We start from the raw sequence: 6,011 nt of genomic DNA on the forward strand, positions 1-6,011 counted from the left end.
ACAGGTCACAGAAACTCTGCATGGTGCATTCATGTGCAAAAAAAACCTTTGTTTTAAACTGGAAAAGGCCACCCGTTTAAGCAAATTAAAATGAGAGGTGGGGAACAGAAAACCACAAGAAAGAACTTGTGTTAGAACATCAAAAAAAAGGCAGGAGTTCAGTCTCCCAAGCATGCTTCACCATTCTCCAACATCATGGTGATCTGTCCCATGCCTCAACTCTTCTTTCATGCCAGAACCTCATAGTCCTTAACTCCTCAATATATTCACAAAAGGTGTTGCTGGAAAAGCGCAGCAGGTCAGGCAGCATCCAAGGAGCAGGAGAATCGACGTTTCGGGCATAAGCCCTTCTTCAGGGCTCATGCCCAAAACGTCGATTCTCCTGCTCCTTGGATGCTGCCTGACCTGCTGCGCTTTTCCAGCAACACCTTTTTCAGCTCTGATCTCCAGCATCTGCAGTCCTCACTTCCACAGTATATCAACCACTTATCTCATTCTACTTTAAATAGAGAAGTTGAATACGCTGGTGCTATTTTCCATGAAGAGTCGGAGGCTATGAAGTGATCTTATAGAGGTTTATAATCTCATGAGAGACATGGATAGGGTGAATAGTCAGGGTCCTTTTTTCCCAGGCTAGGGCAGGCCAAAACTAGAGGGCATAAGTTTAAGGTGAGAGAGGAAAAACAGATAAGGGACTTAATGGACAACCTTTCCTTGCAGAGGGTGGTGTGTGTATGGAATGAGCTGCTAGAGGAAGTATTGGAGGCTGGTACAATTACAACATTGAAAAGGCACCTAGATTGGTCCATGAACAGAAAAGGTTTATAGGAATATAAACCAAATGCTGGCAAATGGAATTAGATTAATTGAGGATGTCTAATCGGCCTATGATATGAGGAGAATGGTTAGGTCTACCTGGCTCCCGGGCCTGTCAATCCAACTTTGCTGCTCCCAATCATTCCATCCTACACTCTGCATTCCTTCTACACTGGACTAACAGTCTGTTTCCATGCTGTACATCTCTATGACTCAGTGATCTAGCCTTCACCAATCTCTGGGGTAGAGAATTATAAACATTTACATCCATTGAGGGAAGAAATTCCTTCACATTTCAGGTTTAATTGCAAGTTCCCTTACTGTGTAACTAAATTCCCATTTTCTCAACATCTACTCTGTCATGGCTCTTCATTGTCATAGGTGGAAAGCTGGAGAGAATACAGAAGTGCAAAACCAAAGGGCCATTATCAAATTTAAACAGAGAAGGATTGTCAACCTAAATATAAACTCAGCTTCCTGATCCCTGCAGAGCATTTCTGCAACTTTTTCTTGTTATTTCAGATTTCCAATATTGATTTTGTGTGATGAGTTGATGACTTGATCACTGCAGTGACAACCAGTTTATGGGGGAGGGTTAATAAATCTTTCTCTGCATGCAGGGATTACAGGAACTGAGGTTAGTCACAGGGATTGGGGAGCGGAGGGCGGGGTAGTGGTATAAATTTGTAACTCTACACGTAATTTCAAAGTTAACACTAGCTATAAAATATAAGGTGATTTGTTAAAAAAAACCTTACAATAGCTGGGCTATCAGTTCTGGTTAAGGATAGCATTTGATGGGCATTGGTTGAATATTTGAAATGAATATTTATGTAGCTTGCAGTCTGGGTAAATTGCCTGGTCATAGCAATATTATGGCTCACAGGTGAAAGCTTCAACAGTGATAGCTGTGAGGATGGACAGAAGAGAGTAAGGTTGCACAGTTTATAGGGAAGGCAGTGGCGTAGTGGTAATGTCATTGGACAAACAACCCTGAAGCCCAGGCTAACGTTCTGGAGACATGAATGTGAATCACACTGTGGTGGATCAAGGAGTTTAAATTTAATTGACAAATCTGAATTGAAATCTAGTTGTAAAACTATCATTGTGTGTTGTAAAAACAAAACTGGTTCACTAATGCCTTAGGAAATTTGCCATCTTTACCTGGTCAGGTATACAATTTGGCTGAGTCTTAACTGCCTTCTGAAATGGTGAAGCAAGCCACTCAATTCAAGGGTAATTAGAGATGGATAACACATGCTGGTCTTACCAATGATGCTCACAACTCATGAAATAAATAATACAACTGGAAGTAATGTTAGGGGAGATTAGTTATACTTTTTGTATATTAATTCTGATTGTCCTGAAGGAAAAGGTACAAGAATGAAATGTAATGTTTGGAGTTTATAGTTGACCTCAGCCAAAAATAATATTGCAAATATAAAACATCATGTCCTGGGCATTTGAAAGAGTGGGTACATTCCAGCAGGGAGCATTGTTTCCAAATGTGATGGCTTGGATTTTCCCATTATTCAATTGACAACAGACAAACCAGAAGGAATTTAGTGTCTAGTGGGAATGCTGAATCTTTATTCAATTTGGTGGGCGGCACGGTGGCACAGTGGTTAGCACTGCTGCCTCATAGCGCCTGTAGACCCGGGTTCAATTCCCGACTCAGGCGACTGACTGTGTGGAGTTTGCACGTTCTCCCCGTGTCTGCGTGGGTTTCCTCCGGGTGCTCCGGTTTCCTCCCACAGTCACAAAGATGTGCGGGTCAGGTGAATTGGCCATGCTAAATTGCCCGTAGTGTTAGGTAAGGGGTAAATGTAGGGGTATGGGTGGGTTGCGCTTCGGCGGGTCGGTGTGGACTTGTTGGGCCGAAGGGCCTGTTTCCACACTGTAAGTCTAATCTAAAAAAAAATCTGGATTTCTGTGGGCTGGAACCAAGAATAACTTGAGACTGAAGGCTGGCAAGCATCATTCACTTTGCTTATCAGTGACCATGGTAATAGGATGAGGGCATTCAGTTCTCTCCTCCATTCTCTGTTTTAATTAGGTTACTACTTATTTGCATATCATCCCAATTTTCTGCCTTGGCTCTGTAACCTTTAATACCCTTTTCAAAACAAATGGTTATATGAATTTCGAAGCTTTCATTTGACCGACCTTGGCAGTATCTTTCTTATGATGGGGTGGAGATAGTGAGTGCGGCTAACTTCCACTAAATTAGACAAGTTCTCCCTGATATCACCACTGAATGGCTAAGCCCCAAAGGTTTCTTCTGGACTCTCTCACTATAGAATATAACTTGTCTTTAGCTACCCTTTCAACTGTTTAATCATTCAAAAAGCCTTAATTAGATTCACCTTAATTTTTGCTGTTAGAATCTTAGCCTTACGTATATAATCTGTCCTCAATTCAAGGGAAAAAGTTAGAAGAATTACATTTATAATAGTACTTTTCACAACCACTAAATGTCTCAAAAGCACTTTACACCCAATTGTGAAGTTTAATCACTGTTCAGCTGAGAACAAAGGAAACATAGCAGTCAACATGTGCACTGACAGATCCCAAAATAGCAATGCAATATTGACTAGATTTGTTTGTGTGATGGTGAGGGATAGATATTGATCAGGGTAGTGAGGAGACTTTTTCTGCTGTTCTTCAAGATATTGTAATGGGATCTTTTGCTATCACCCAAGATGGCAGTGGGGCTTCAGTTTAGCATCTCGTCTGAAAGGGTGTATATCAAAACTGTGCAGCATTCCCTCAATATTTGATGTGGAGTGGGTCTTCAGTCTGAAACTTTGCAACTCATACATGGGTATGCTATTACTCGAGCTCCAAAATGCCAGACAAGCCCCAGGTGGACACAGGAAGCATTCAGGTGTATGCTCAAAGCCTCATTGGTGATGTGCAGCATTCTCACTGACACCTGGAAATCAGTGACCCAAGACAGGCCCATGTGGAGGAGGAGCATCTGGGAAGGAGTTGAGCACCTTGTTGGGAAAAAGCAGAACCTAGGCAAAAACAGCAAATCAATGCTCCATGCATCCCTTCCCACGACCGTCTTCTTCCCCAAGAGTAGTAGAGCCTGCGGTTGCCCCAACATACTGTATAGTCCCTCCTGACTCATCCTGAGAACGGACAAGAGTCAACCTCATCCGTGAGGGACTGCCAATCATGATGATGATGATCATCATCATCATCTACTGAGTTATGAATAACTCAAAGATAGAATGGGGATCCTACCAGCCCTAATGGGTTTTGAGTATGCATGGACCCACATAGAACAATATCATAGTCTCCTTTAAGGCCATGTCCCATGAACTAATACCGTTGGTGAGGTAATTGTGGACAATCATGTAGATGGCACAGACTGAATTTTGTCAGCTTTCACACAGAGGTCGGCCTCAATTTCCAACTCTTCCAAAGAGAGACATGTAGACACGAGGCATTTTTGAGGCAGATACTTGGGTCACAAGAAGGAATATAACTATAGTAAATGATTATAGTGGTAGAAATCAGAATACAGCAGCGGTAAATGAAAGCTGAGTCAAGAATAGGGTATTTCAGAGCACACAAGGTCATCACTCAAAACAGGAGAGGTTAGCCAACTTCAGTTTAGATTAGATTCTCCACAGTGTGGAAACAGGCCCTTCGGCCCAACAAGTCCACACTGCCCCTCTGAAGAGAAATCCACCCAAACCCATTCACCGACCCTCTATTTACCCCTGACTAATGCACCTAACACTGTGGGCAATTTAGCATGGCCAATTCACCTGACCTGCATATCTTTGGATTGTGGGAGGAAACCGGAGGACCTGGAGGAAACCCACACAGACAATGGGAGAATGTGCAAACTCCACACAGACAGGCGGGAATCAAACCCAGGACTGGTGCTGTGAGGCAGCAGTGCTAACCACTGAGCCACCGTGCCGCCAGTGCATTCTCACCCCTCATGTTCCATAGATCTCCAAACAAAGTTTATTATTTATATATTTGCTTCATTTGTGCTGACTGGCACTGTGACCAAACTATGTACTTACGTAGCTCAGTTACAGAGAGATTGGGACTGTTTTCTTTGCAGAGATTTAATAGAAGTTGATTGGGTGGGGTCAGATGAGATAGGGACAAACTGTTCATATTGTAAGAATCAAGAGCCAGAGGGCACAGATTTAAGGGAATTGGCAAAAGGAAGAATGGTGACATGAGGAAAAACTTTTCACGCAGTGAGTGGTTAACTAACAGAAAGCAAAGAGTGGTTGTTTTTTCTGGTTGGTGGTGTGCGTTGAGGATCAGTGTTGGGATTGCAATTGTTTACAATTTATATAGAGGTAGAGTTGGGGAACCAAATGTAGTGTGCCAAAATTTGCAGATGACACTAAGATGAGTGGTAGACCAAAGTGTGCAAAGGACTGAAAGTCTGCAAAGAGATATTGATAAGTTCGATAAGTGGGCAAGGGTCGGGCCGATGGAGTATAATGTTGGCAAATGTGAGGTCATCCATTTTGGTAGGAATAATAGCGAAATGTACTATTATTTCAATGGTGAAAAATTTCAGCATGCTGCTGCGCAGATGGACCTGGATGTCTTTGTGCATGAACCACAAAAAGTTGGTTTGCTGTTGCAGCAAGTGATTAAGAAGACAAATGGAATGTTGTCCTTCATTGCTAGAGGAATGGTGTTTAAAAACAGGGAGCTTATGTTGCAGCTGTATAGGATGCTGGTGAGGCCACACCTGGAGTACTGTGTAAAGGTTTGGCCTCCTTATCTGAGAAATGATGTACAGGCATGTGAGGGTGTGCAGCGGAGGTTCAGTAGGTTGATCCAAGAGTTGAGCGGGTTGGCTTATGAATCGGGATTGAGTAGGTTGGGACTATGCTCATTGAAATTTAGAAGAATGCGGGTTGATGTTATAGAAACATATAAAGTTATGAGGGGAAAAGATTAGAAGCAGGAAGGTCGTTTCCACTGACGGGTGAAATTCGAACTAAGAGACATAGCCTCTAGATAAAGGGGGGGAGGGGGCAGATTTAGGTCTGAGGAGTTGAGGAGGAACTTCTTCACTGAAAGAATTGTAAATCTGTGAAATTCACTCTCCACTAAGGCAGTTGAGGCCAATTCATTGAATATTTTTAAGGCAAAGATAGATATATTTTTGAACAATAAAGCCACAAAGGGTTATGGTGAGC

Source organism: Hemiscyllium ocellatum, chromosome 26 (assembly GCF_020745735.1).
Source record: "Hemiscyllium ocellatum isolate sHemOce1 chromosome 26, sHemOce1.pat.X.cur, whole genome shotgun sequence".
Classification (NCBI taxonomy): Eukaryota; Metazoa; Chordata; class Chondrichthyes; order Orectolobiformes; family Hemiscylliidae; genus Hemiscyllium; species Hemiscyllium ocellatum.